A 14,986-nucleotide genomic window follows, 5' to 3' on the forward strand; every position below is an offset into this window, starting at 1 on the left:
CTTTGATGATACATGTAGTTCGGAAGTCGTCGTAATCTGGCGTTGTGAATATTCAACGTTCCATGGTTCTTCTTCTTTGTTTTTTTTTTTTTTTGGATTGATGAGGTTGTCCTAGGGCGAATCCCTTGGCATGGTCCTCTTCAACGAAACTTTCTTTGATAGATACTCTACGACCAGCGTCGTTGAGGTTTGCGGTAGTGAACTTCTCCCTTGGACCGTCGTTTGCTAAGGAGCGGACGATACCCGCTCTGATACCAAATGATGCGGGAAGCGTGAACACGATAGTAAGAGGCTCCGTCAAGCGTCGAAAATCATATGAGATGAGCTAGAATCCACTAGCAATTACGGGCACAGCCGTAAGAAACATAGGGAAACTTCTCTAATATTTGGTTTTTTATTGATAACTTGAATGAAAATTACAATCTAAGAGGTGCCTTATATAGGGCACATAGCATAAACCTAATACAACTAGAAAACATAAAGAAGAATTTGTTGTAGACTAAAACTAGGAAACCTAATTAAACCTGATTAAATAAAAATCAAAAATAAAATCCTAGATACTAAAGAATATTACGCTTGGAATCCCAATCAAGATTTTGTTCGAGAATCCCGATATATCCAAAAGAGTAATTTATGATTAATTCCTTCATTAAGAAACCTATTTGAATACCAATTTCCAATATTCAAATTATTCTTCTTAATGTGAAGACGCTTCTTTCTTTTCGAGATTTTTGGTTGAAATTGACTAAAATCTCGTCCTACATCACTCTAATGAGGACCTTTAATATAAAGACTTCATGAAGACTTTTTGATCAATGGTTGTGACTCGTGAGACCAACTTTTTGATCTCATTTTGGCAAATTAACCATTAGATGTTGAGATATACATGAGTATATCACTTCTAAAAATTTTCTTCCAAATTACTAATCGTTAAGGTACCAAACTGGATTAAACTAATGAACAAACCAAATCTGTCAAACCTGAATCTTTCATGTTCAAAATGATAAATTACAACTATGAATGCCTCAACGATTTACAATTTAGTTGAAAAATTTGCATAAATGATCTACTCATGAATATCTAAACATTTGACGGTTGATATGCTGAAATGTGATCCAAAAGTGTGTCTCACAACTGTTAATTGAAAAGTCCTCATTAGAGCCCTACCCATAAAACTAAAGCTTTATTAAAATTGGTTGCAATAAATTTTAGTTTCGAGTTTTCGACTTGCTATTTTGGCAATTTTTTTGCACAATCCACCCACCATCTCCTTTTTTATTCTCTTTGTTTCCATCTCAAACATAGGTTCATCATTTTTATTCTCTATAGGTTTTAGTCTCCAATAAAAGTATGTCTTGTTCAGTTTTTGGGTTCACTTTGATTTATGGGCTTAAATGTATACGTGGATGAGCATGTCTTGTCCGTATAAGTGATCTTTTGAGTCTATGCAACATTTAGACCAGTTGCATTATTTTTAATTGGATATTTTCCTGTATACCCAGAAACACCATGTATTTTGCCCACTTGCACCAACAAGTTTGTTTTGTACTCCATTACACAAATCTCCTAGGAAAAGACCTATAAGGGTAGTTCTATTTAGGATAGTGCCTATTGTATCCTATGTTGACTTTTGAGTTTGGATTTTACTATTTTCTTTGAAAAACATAATTTCAAGCCTCTGAGAAAAACAAAACTAGCCTTCAACATGCCCAAGTTTTTCACCTAATGGATCCCTGCTTAACGGTTACTTTAACAGGTGGAATCACTGCTGCTTGTTTCTATCCTAAGCTAAAACTAGTACTTCCTTTGAAACAGAAAATCTAAACTTCCAAGTTCTACAAGATACAAGCAGAAAACAGATAAACCATATAAACATAAATCATTATGAACTTGAAAAATTTTGACTAGTGGATGAGCAATCTAGAATTATTTATTTAAATATAATTACAAGCTGAGAACTCAGAGCCTCATTCTTAGGTAAACAGCTAAAAGCTGTTTAGCTATCCATGTGAATGATTACATATACTTACTTGAAATGAAAGCACACTACTCCCCACTAGAAGGGAAGGAAAGAGCACACTGCTACTATGGCTTTCTTAATTCTTGAGAGAAGACTCTTCTGCTCAATTTTCTGATGCCATACAAACTGAACCTAAGGCTCCTTTTATAGGGAGTAGAACTCAAACTAAAATTCAAAACATCAAAATATACAACACAACTCCATTATTTTATGCTCTCGTGAGTGCTTCGGATGATTGAGGTCGATTGACAAAAAGTAGATTCCTTTAGGTGAAATGTTTTTCACCTTCGTCTTTTTGAAAAGCAAAAGCATCTTTAGGAAAAAACCAAAGTTGCTTTCGGTGCTTTCTACTGTTCTACACCTGCTTTCACATGTTTTCATATGTTTCAGAATTATGGCCAAGTTGCTTTCCATCTTGGCTTTGGTTCCATTTTCCTCTACGTCTGTATCTGTATACATTTTGTAGTGGTTTTCGTTTTCAAGTTTTTCGATCCACTGTAAACAGGCTAACGTGGAATCGATTTCTTTTCTCTTGAGGGATGAAAAAAGGTCACTGCTAACAACTTCAAGATGATCATATGCAGTGATTATGATTTTCTCTCCTGCTGCCAGGAATGTATTTTCGGTGTCTTCTTCGATGATCTTTTTGATATATTCTAGAGACATAGCTTTCATCCAAGGAATACTAGAATTTGGTTGGCCATTATATCCCACACATGAGGCTGAAGATATCTTCCTTGAATAATTCTTATATAATGATATGGAGAAATATACTCTACTTCACCATTTTTCTTCTGAATCAATTCTGGTGGAGTGGATCTAAACTTCAACCTAAGAATGCAGTCATTTTTCCTAACATTTTTGACTGTATTGACTATGATGAGTGGCAGTTCGTTGAGATCATCATTAGTTTTAGTCGAGAGATTATGAACAAAACCATTTTCAACAAGCCAAAGCTTGTGTTCTTGAGGATGTTCACTCTGAACATTGACTACATATCTTCCAACATAAGGTCCAGGGACAATGAAGAGGGTTGGAGGAAGACATGAATCATAATTATGACTTCTTATAAGATTATGAAAGTCGAACCAGTCTGATTCTTTCAATGCTAAAACAGGAACTTTAGCATTTTCAGGATCTTCAAGATACTGGATTTTTTCATTATGAACAACACTCTGCTGTGTATTTCCATAAAATTCTTCAAACTGTGATCTGGCATTTTCATGGAGTTCTTCAGCTAGGGCGAACAAAGCTGGAAACATGAGTCCACTGTCTCTTTCCTGAAAAGCATATAAAAGATTATCTAGAATAGCTTTCTGGTGATATGCTAATCTTCTGCCAGTTCGAAACACAGGGTCTTTGAAAGTTTTCAATTCATAATTAAAAATATTTATAACTCCAGATGGAGTTATTTTGCTTTTTGGCAAAGCAACAGCCGTCAAAGGTCTTGATGAGCCTTAACCGTCTGCCGTTTGAGACGAGCTAGCTAATCCTTTACCTTGGGATTGTTCAGTTGTGGCTAGTCTTTTTGGACCTAGCAGAAAGCTTTTGAGGATCTTTTCTTTAGACTCCTTAGGATTTTCAGGTTCTTTTGTTTATGGGATTGCGACCTTTATCGTCTTCTCTTCGGCTGAACATTGTTATTTCTCTTATCAGGGCGTCTGGAAGATAGTTCTTGTTTCCTGCAATTAATTCAACATTATAATCATATTGGTTAAGAAATAATTGCCAATTTGCTAATCTTCCTCTATCATCAGCTTTATCAAGTTTAAATTTTTTGAATTTTTTTACTCTAGCACAATCGGTGCGTACAATAAAAGGTTTTCCTAAGAAAGCTGGTGAGTTCAAAATTGTTTTCTTGACAGCCTAGATTTCTTTTTCTCCTGTTGGATAATTTTGTTCTGCAGGGCTGAACTTGTCGCTACAAAATTTACAGATCTTTAATTTTCAATGTTAGTTCTAGGAGTTTTTACCAGAACAACACCGGACCAGTAATTATCACTAGCATCAGTTTGGAGAATAATTTCATCATTTTCTTCCGGTTGTTGAAGAGGAGGGAGATTCTTGCAGAGAGATTTTATCTGCTTCACAATTTTTTCATCATCTTCTATGAAGTTCCATTTTCTTTTGGAACTTGTTTAAGGAGATAACATTGCTGTTAGTTCTGAGATTTTGGGAATGAAATATCTCCCATAGTTAATTACTCCTAAGAATCTTTCTAGACTCTTAGCATCAGGAATTTTGTCTGGGAATTTTCAGATTTTCTCCAGGATATGGGGTTGGAGTTTTATTACTTCATTCTTTATACCAAGAAAATCTACTTCATTTAGGATCATAAAGGTGTTTCATGTGTTCTTTTCTGTTTTTGGAGAAGACAAGGATGTCATCAATGTAGACGACGCAGAATTCAGCAACATGTTTAAAGATGTCATCCATCTTTCTCTAGAAGATTGAAGGGGGCTTGTTTTAGGCCAAAGGGCATTACTAACCATTCGTAATGACCTTGTGGTGTTCCGAATGTAGTGAGAGGAACACTATCTGGATGCATCTTGACTTGCCAAAAACCCGACTTTGCATCGAATTTTGAAAGACTTTAGCTCCTTTGAGCTGATTGATCAAGACTCTTGCTTGAGCTATTTGGTAACCATCTTTAACAGTCTTCTTATTGACATCTCTGTAGTCAATCACCATTCTAGCTTTTCCTCTAACATTTTCTGCATGATTTCTCACGTAGAAAGCTGGAGCATGATGAGGACTAGTAGCTGGTCGAATTAATCTCTTGTTCGGGAGATCTTCTATATCTTTTCTGTATTCTTTTTTATCTTCCTCTTTATACTGAGGAATGGCTTTGACATGACATATAGCATTCATATCATGTAATCTTAATTCACAGACCACTGGGTCTTTTCCCCAAAATTTCTGAGGGTCGACATCTACATTATGTTCGAGCATTTTCTTGATTTTATCAAGAGTAGGGATTTTCTGAGATTCAAGCTTATTTTGAAAATGCTTGATGTTGTGCTCATGGATGAAACTAGTTTCTTCATCTCCACTAGTTTTTTCTTCTTCTTCGTCAGAAGATTCTTCGATAAGCAATTTTTTTTGTTGCTTAATTTGAAGCACAGGTTCAAATCTGGGCTTATAGGGCTTATGATCACCACTATTTCGTTGCAATTTCTGATATCAAGTAGTAAAGTTTGGACCTACTACACTTTTGGCTTGGGTAAGTATATCGGCCCAAAACATTCTATCTCCTTTTCTGAAGCCCATAGCTTCTTCATCTTGAACAAGCCTCTGTTAGAGAAGGAAATCATTTACCAACAATAAATCTGATCCTTGGCCTTCTGATTGCCAAAGAGTATTGATGATAAATGTTCCTCCACCTATGGTGATGTGAACATCTCTAGCTACCTTTTCATGGTTAAGTGGCTTCCATCAAACTGGACACCACTAGCTATTCTTTTATTATCTTCTTTCCAGAGTTCTTCTGGAATTGCAAATCTTTTTGCAACTGTGAATCCTGATCCATTATCTACAAATGCATGTAGATGATATTTTCTGTGATCAGGGAATTTTAATCCAATCTCTATGTAATTGCTGTATTTACTAGTAAAGATGATTATTGTTGAAGCTCATTTTCTTTAGCTTGTTCTTGTGGTACGAATGGTTTACATTCTTCTGGAACGTTTTCTGGTTCAACCAATTCTATATTCTCATCGATTTCTTCGATTATATTTTCTTCCTTTGTTTTTGAGGAAGATTCAGTAATTTCTTGGAACAAAACTTCTAATTTATTCTCTTTTTGTTCACTGAGATATTCTTTATATTCTTGTTCTATTAATTGGCTGATAAGGCCATTCCTTATTTTTCTTCTTGCTTCAGTTATGAAGCATTCTTTGTGATAAGTCTTTTTTGACTCTTTACAAAACATAGGAAGTCCATCCTTTTCATGACACAGGCAGTAGTCACAAATGAATGTACCAGGGTTAACCTGATATGAGGACATTAGTTTTTCTGTCTTACTTTCTTCCCAGTTTTGGACTTTAAGAGCATTCATCTGTCTAGATTCTAGATATTCTATCTCAGAATCTAATTCAGAGTCAGATGAATATTCTTTTTCTTCAGACCAGGCAGAGTATACTGACCTGTCATCATCTTCTTCATCAGAATAAGCTATTTCATAGCCTTTCATATTTGTTGTTTCTACTATAGGCTCATATTTTTCAGCTTTACATAACCAGCATCTGCAAGGTTTCTTGCCTGGTTGTCTATCCTGATGGTTCTTTTTCTTGAAGAATTTCTTTTTCGGATCTCTATCTTGTTTCTTGAAGTTAGAGCTTTTCTTAAACTTATAATATTTTTTGTTTTCATTCTTTCTGAACCGTTTTGAATACTACTTGTCTTTTCTTTTTTTACGAAACTTGGATTCATGACAACCCCAGTTGGTAGGCATATCCAGTATTCCGTAACAGAATTTTTTTACTCATTTGAGCTGTTTCTTGGCCATTTTGTCTCTAAGATTTGCTTTGCATTGTTCTTTTAGCAATTGACTGATTCTATCGACAATTCCTCCAACTGAAAATCTTTCAATTGGTTTTTCAGCTATGCTTTCTCTCACAGCTGTTCTCCATGGTTCATGAAGTTTCCTGTGTAACAGGTTTACTAGATCAGTATTTTCTAGTTCACCTATTGTACAGTAGTATTCTTGGAATTCATTTAGATACTCTTCAAAATATCTCATGTCACAAATTTTGAGAGCATAAATATTTGATTTGGCCGATTATTTGGCCTTTTTACTTAGGTTCGAGAAATCTCCACATAATTGATCGTATAGAGGTACTGCAAAATCATATGGTGATTTCGAATTTTTTATTTCTTCTAGCCATTCTCTTCCTCTGGCTGTTTCTTTGAAAGACAAGTAATATTTCTTGGCGACTCCTGTAAGGGTAGTTTCAAAATATACATGGAGATCTAGTGCTTCTAATTTTCCAAGGGTGAGAGCAGCAGCCATCATGAGGCTATCTACCCATTGGTCAATAGCTTTTCTTTTATCTAGAGCTTTGTGTAGATTTAGCCATATACCATAATTTGTGATTGGCACTAGGCATATTGTCCTCTGGGACAAATCTTTGAGAATTTCTTTCTTTGTTTTTGCCTGTAGGGGCTTTCTGTATAGGGAGTTTCAGTTTTCCCTTTTCTCTGATGATAAAAGTTTTGGAATTGGAGTTTTCTCCGTCTTCCATTTCTATATCTTGATAAGGAAAGATTTTTCTAACCTTTCCTGGTTTGAAAATTTTCATTTCTTCGATCAGTTGTTCTAATCGTTAAGTATTTTTGCAAGATTCCGCTTCATCAAAGAGTTCATAGAGCTTTTTTTCTCTAAGCATATTTACTGGTCTATTTAGATCAGCTTCTAGTTCTTCTTCTGTAATTGGATCTGTTGGTTCTTCTACAACAAATTTAGTGCCACTAGTACTTGCTTCTCTAGTACTGTTGCATCTTCTGAAATTTCTATTTATCCTGATATTTTCAGGACCAACATCACCTTTTCTGTGATCATCGAATTTTAGACTGATATCTCCAGTCTTTCTGCTTTCATAGATCGCTCCTTTAGCACTTTCTGGTGGTTTCTTTGGACCAGATAATTTCCATTCAATAGGGAAAGTTACTTCATTCCACGTAACTTTGTGAATTTGTTGTGAATAGTTCTTCTGACTGGTGAGAAATCCAGTAGTAAGACCTGGGATATTTGATATCCTTGTCTTAGGTTCTACTGTGGTACTCATCAGTTTATAGTATATTCTGTAGTCTATTGCAAGTTCTTGCATATTCTCTTTTATAGTTATGCAATCTGTCTTGACTCTCAATCGTAGACAGTGAGCAGCATCTTTTAAGCTGGTTGAGAAATTTGAAAAACAGTTGAAAAATGTCACTTGATTGCATAAAGATGCTTGAAGTGTTTCCAACAGACTAGCTTGAAAATCTGTTAGTCTATTGTCTTGTAAGACACATAGAACTGAACAGTTTATGCCTTCTCGCGCAAGAAGTTTTATGCCAACTTGGACTGCTCCAATGTGCATAAATTGATAATTTTTTGCCTTTGCTCTGGCAACTTCCTGAGGAGTGATCATTAAGAGATCTGTTTCTCCTGTTGTAGAGTGAGTTGTAAATTCCAATAATTTGAAATGATGGCTATCCATCAGTTCAAACTTTCCTCTTTTATAGATTTGTTTGAATTTCACCTCCTGTTTTATTTCATTGTATTCGAATTCTTCTGCATTTAGGAGTTGTACTCCTTTCCTTTTTCCAAGGATGCTCATTATTTTGACATCTCTTGCTACAAGTGCTTTGGTCTTTCATATTTGATACTAGTCAGACTAGTAGAAGGTTCTAGAAAAATCATGTTTGGAGTAGGATTCTTCTCAGGTTTTTCTAATGGTTTGAAGCCATTAGATTTTTTGGATTTAACTGGAGGCTTTTTCTTATCCTTCAGTAAATTTTTCATAGAATCATCAATTTCTTGTTGTTCATTGATTTTTCTGCCAACACTTGTTAGCTGTTCTTCTTCCCTTTTAGGAAGTTCTTTAATATAATCTATTTTGTACTCCAATTTTTCTAATTTGGGGATTATATCTGGTACTTTTTCTATATGGTCTTGACATCTAGATAATTCTTTTATTAGATGATGTTTCTCATCAGAAGATTTTAATAGAGAATTCAAGTTCTCTACTATCAATTCAGACATTGTCCCCATTGGGGCTTCCCTTTTGAGTTTTTTCAACAAGCTCTGATACCAGTTGATTTCGGTCCAAGTACTTGCTTGTCTAGTACTGTTGAAATTTCTATTTATCCTGATATTTTCAGGACCGACATCACCTTTTCTGTGATCACCGAGTCTTATGAGCATTGGTTACAGACTCGATGATCACAGAAAAGGTGATGTCGGTCCTGAAAATATCAGGATAAATAGAAATTTCAGAAGATGCAACAGTACTGGAGAAGCAAGTACTTGGGTCGGACGGGCTTGTGGTGGTTGTACACACCCCGGCGAGGGCATCGGGCAGAGTCGTTTCGCGGCAGGACGGAGGTTGGGGTCGATGAGAGCGCGCCTACATCTTTCTCAGGTTTCGATGGTGGTTGCTTCTGGATTTGCGGCGTGGCTGGGGCTGGAGATCGCACCAGCGTTGGATTTCTGTCGGATCGAGGAGGCGTATTTCGCCGGTTGGATGGTGTGGAGGGATCTACGGTCGGCTGTTGCAGATCGGTGGATCGACGACGGCCCTCTGCTGCTTGTTTCGGGTCCTGTCGTAGACTCTTGGGTTTCCGGTGGTTGCGTCTACGGTGGAGCGCGCGGGACGGCTAGTGGTGGAGCGTCGAACCTGGGGATCCGACGTTGGTGGTGGAGCGGCTGGCATGGGGGGGGGGGGGCAGCGACGGTGCAGGTACAGGGCCTGACATGGGCCTGGGAGGTGCACGTGTTTCTTGTTGGGCTAGATCTTCGGGCCTGGGAGTCCCTTGGGTGGGAGATAGGTAGTTGGGGCGGGCTTCTGGTTTTGGGCCCTTGCTGGTTGTGTGTTTGTTTTAGTTGGTTGCTGTTTTTCTTTTGTCTTTCCGCAAATAAGTCCCCCCTCTGTCGAGGTTGGGTGGTTAGTGTCATGAGTTCTGGCGAATGGTTTGGATTGGACAGCTGGTTTAGGGTTCACAGGACCCAGTCTGCCGGCTTTTGGCCGTGCTCTTTTTTACCAGCCTGTGCTGAGGTTTCCGGGAGATCCTGGGATGGCCCACCCAATAGATATCTATTGTGGTTTGATCCCATCCCCGTCACTGCTGTCTATTATGGTCTAGCTAACCCGATTAGCCATCCAACTCAGCATTCGTCGTTGAAATCATTGACATATCAGTGTAGTGTCTTAAGAGTAAGTATGCGTAGTACTAGTCACTTGCAGCTTTACTCGATTGTAAACCCGTGTTTGGGTGCTGTAATTGCGGCATTGTTGTAATTGCAGTTTTAATGAATGATATTTCACTTGATCAAAAAAAAAAAAAAAATAGAAATCAATTTGGTCTATGAGAGTTTTAATTTCTAGCGTCTTAACTAGAGTCTGCACAATACTTATAGCCATATAGGCTGAGAATCACTTTTATTCGTGACATCTTGTGAAATAAAAAGCCTAGTGCGAAAATTTAAGTGAAGGCTTACTAGTTATAAGTTTAAATAAACCTACATTGAGAAAAATGCAGAAATTTTCATAATAGAAGAAAGAAAAATAAAAGAAAAGAAGTTTTGTAAAGAAAAGAAACCAAAAAAAAAGAAAAGAATAAAAAGCGCTGAGAGTGGTGTTGCGGGAGGTCGAACAAGGGATCCAAACTAACTGTGCTGCAGCACAATTTGGTAATATTGGCGTGTCTCTCTCTCTCTCTCTCTCTCTCTCTCTCTACACACACCGCTCACTTACGTGGCATGAATTAAGAAACAAAATGATAACAACCATTTGATTTTAAATGAATGGATCAAACGGATACAATAGCAGAACCATTAAAAATTAATTTTCTTTGACCCATTATCCAATCCTGTCTCTTTGGTCACAGAGCCTCAGTCAACCAAAGACTTACACGGATTGAAATATCCGATATATCCTCCTATATCTCTCTTTCAAGAGAGACTGATATATTATAGGGAAAAAATATTTTATATTCCACCGTTTCTGCGAAATTTCTCCGATATCATCAAATATCCTCAATATATAATATATTTAGAATATATCCTGATAAAATGAAACAATATTTGTAAAGTTTGATGGAAAAAAAAAACTCTGTTATTCACAAAAGGAATCAATGGGAGAATGGCAGATTGCTCAAGTGGGCTGTTGGGTGTAATCATAAGAAACACTTTCAATTTCTTTCAGAACCTGTAGTTCCCCTTCTTGCTCTAAAAAAGAAGAAAGACTTGTAAGAAATCGCCGGATAGGTTGGTCCAACCAAGAAAGACATGGGAATCTCACAGGAATGAGTCACAAAGTGAATTGTAATCCCCTGTTATTCACAAAGAAACATACATTATGGAATATGGAGGTTATTTTGGGGTCTAAAATTTTAACAACGATTTTTAGTCAGGATATGACCTAATAAAGAGGCAAATTAACCTGTTTGGGAAACATACCTCGAAGTGAAACCTTTGAAGGCAGATTTGGGTGAAGCGAAATCCCCTTAAGGCGAATCTAGTTGATGAGAAATTCTCTCAAGGCGAATCTAATTGAGAAGTAATTCCTTAAATGCAAATCTATGTAAGGAGAAATCTCCTCAAAGAGAATCTGAATAAGGAGTATTCCCTTCGAGGGGAATCCAAGTGAGGAGTGGAATTCAGATGAGGGCAAATTTCCTCAAACGAATATGGGTGAGCAAAATTCATGATGGAGCAATATTAGCAAAAGAAAACAATCTTGATGGAGTCATGCTTCAAAAAGTAACTCACACACTTCATCTTTCTAAATTAGATTGACCTCAATTATATGAAGGTTTCAGATGAGGAGAATATACTATTGTGTTATGATCCGCACAAGAGTGTAAAAAAATAAGGTGCAACTATATGAATCATTAGGTATTGTGTAGTATCTGTGACATTGTCTAGTCTGTACCAGAACAGCTGGTCATGGTGCTTAAGAAAATATTGTTTATGGGAGGACGATTAGAGGTGCAACTGATGATCAAAGTATCTCATCTGATGTTTCTTCAGTTGCCTTAAGTTTTGACTCTCTAGTTAAGGCACAAAGTGCAGTGGGATCTCAAATGAATCTCATGAAGGCAATAATCAATTTGGCTATGACGCTTATGGATATAATCAATGTGGAGAAGTACATGATTAGTCATCCACTTGGATTCATCCTTATTATCCTCTTATAGGGAAACAGTCGACAGCTCCAAAGAGATTTATAACTATCATGTTCATCACTATAATTCGTACTATATGGGTCATATGTCTTGGTTTGATTATTGTACTTTCATAGACCAGCGAGCAACTTTTCAACCACCTAAAGTCTCTTTTTAGATGTAGATGAAGTGTCCTTTTTTTTTTTAAGAAGAGGAATAAGAGCTAACTCAGCGCTCTTACCCAAATTTATTGATAAATAAAGAAAAGATACATAGTAAGGGGGGCTATGCCAATACCTAAGAAAATACAAGCTGAACAAGTGCAGCTGAATGTAACGATTACTAGTACAGAGAACAAACAACTGAATATAACAATTACAATAGTTAAAGAAGAAACTAATCAACTACCCAAAACGATAGTTAGTGCCTGATGTCAAATCACGTCCGTATAGACCTATAACAAAAGAAGGGACTTTAATGTACCAAATAGGACCCATATTGGTAGCTCCAAAGTCAGCCAATTTGTCAGCCAATGCATTTCCTTCCCTATAGATGTGACTTACTTTAAATTGCATGAGTTGCAGACATTGCACGCAATTAGCCCACGCCACCCTTAACTTCCAAGGAACCAACTGAGGTGCCTTGAAGTAGTGGACTACTAGAACATAGTTTGTTTCTAGCCAAAGCTTTTGCCAACCCTTCTCTGAGGCCACCCTTATAGCTTCCATAACCGTCGAAAGTTCAGCCTCAATTGCACTAGAAACAATAATTCTAAGTGCAAAAGCACCCCTAAACAAGCCCTCTGAATCCCTGAATACTCCACCAAAACCTGCTGCTTGAGGTCCTTTGAAAGAACCATCAGTGTTAACTTTTAACCAATCCCCTGAAGGAGGACACCAGTTAACTTGGATAAACCTTGGAGCTTTTAACCTCAAAGGTGAACGACCAAGTAAATTAAAAACTGGCAGCGCTCCAGCTGAGTTTGTGAAGTAGGATAAGTAGAGGGAAACATAATCTTTTAGAGAAAGTAGAAAGAAATGCTTGAAAATAGATGTAGATGAAGTTAACATTCATATCTATTTATATTTATATGCAAATCCAATAAATTGACTCTTTCAAAAAAGATATATTTTTCAGAATATTCCCGATATTTTCGATATCTCCTTTTTTCAAAGTTCCGATAAATTTCTAAAAACTAATATTTTAATCCTTAGACTCAATCACTCCTGAGTTTCTTCATTTTCTTCCTCCCGTCTCTTTGATCTAATCCATCATATTCCATCTATTGCTTTAGTTCGAACACCAATGTGAAGACAACAAACACCTTGAATACTTTCTCCACCTGATTAGATGTTTTGCCGGATCATAGGATTCAATTTAGATCAAATTGATGCTTGGTTTCGAAGAAGATCACATCCATCCACAAAATGCAGCAAAGAAAATAAAAGAAAAAATACCTCAAAACTTAGACTGTGAATAACCTCAAAACGATCTGAGTGTCTGGGTGATTCTTCTTCTTCTTCTTCTTCTTCAGGTTCTGATTCGGTGCCTAAGCACAGATTGTCAGATTGGAGACCTGACGGATTGAAATTGGACGATCAATTGAGGAGGGGTAATGCATCAGTGGTCATCGATTATCGATGGTGGTCGTTGGCGATAGATGGTGATCACCAGTAATCGTTGGCGGTCGCCGGCAATCGGAGAAGTTTGGTGGTGGAGCGGTTCAGATGGTGGGGAGATGAACAGGACGAGTAAGAGAGAGAACTGGTGTAGAGTTCAATCGTGTAGGGTGTTTTATCATTAATTTTTATTGTTTAGGTTATATATATTTTAGGGGTTTTGAGCGAGGAATCTCCATCTTTCCTTGTAAAAAAATTTCAAAGTGGCGCCCTCTGAATCCGCCAAAATTTTGTGATGAATTGAAATTGAAATTGTGAGGAATTGTTGGCGTAAAATTTTCCCACCGCATCATAACCGAGGAATCATAAAACTCCTCGCTGAAAATGAGAATTTATGAGGGATATTTCCTCGCATATCTTTTAACTAGCGACGCCTGTTTATTCCTCACAAATTCCAACTTTCTGCGAGGAATTATCAATCGTCGCAGATAATTTCATCGCTAATTACATGTTTTCTTGTAGTGCTTTGTGTGAAAGGCCAAAAGAAAAATTCAAAATCATGCCCACACGGTGTTATAAGGGGGAATAAAGTGTATGTGCTTAAATGTGTTTCGTATGTGAGCTTTGCTTTTCAAGTTTCCACAATTATTTCCAATCCCATCTTGAGACATGTTCACTATACACCACAAGAGGTATAGAATACTAGCGCATCCTCTATTTTACCTTGTGATTGTCGGAATACCTTCACTCGTGTAAACTCATTTTGTTGCACTCTTATTTGTGGTTAAGTGGTGTTGCTCTTGTTGGAAAAACTATGCGAATTAGATATGTTCTTAGCATTTGGATACAACCCACTCATTGTGTGTTTGCATTTCATTCTTGCATCTCTCATTACATGATCACACTTAGGGGGAGTATTAATACTTGGACTATCTTCCTCGTGTCTCCTAAGCAACATCTCTTTGTGATTCTCTTTTTACATAGCTTCCGCTACATAAGTTGCCTTTGTCATTCCTATTCAAAAGGGGGGAGAAATATGATGTTCAATGTGTTGTGTGATCTGTTGGATTTACATGCTTTGTTTAATCAGTGGTATCATTACCAATTGTGTGATAAGTGTTTCAGGAAAATTATGGATGATGAATTGTGATGTCTCTCTTGTACTTGTTGAGGGGGAGTTTGCATGGATTAGATGTGTTTTGTATAGGAATGCCAAAGGGGGAGATTGTAGGTACAATTCTTGTACATATCGTATTGGCATTCCCATACAAAACTATGACAAAGCCCTTTACTGATCTCGGAGAGTCACAGGTAAATGTGACGAATGGAATTCCTCACAAAATGTCCGAATTCCTCGCATAAACTAATGAGCGAGGAAATTCGTGCGTCACAAATTTTCCTCGCTTAAACCCCCTCACGGATTACTATACGTGAGGACTTTCGGTTTCCTCACAAATTAGTAATTGCGAGAAATGCATGT

Source organism: Rosa rugosa, chromosome 5, assembly GCF_958449725.1.
Source record: "Rosa rugosa chromosome 5, drRosRugo1.1, whole genome shotgun sequence".
Taxonomy (NCBI): domain Eukaryota; kingdom Viridiplantae; phylum Streptophyta; class Magnoliopsida; order Rosales; family Rosaceae; genus Rosa; species Rosa rugosa.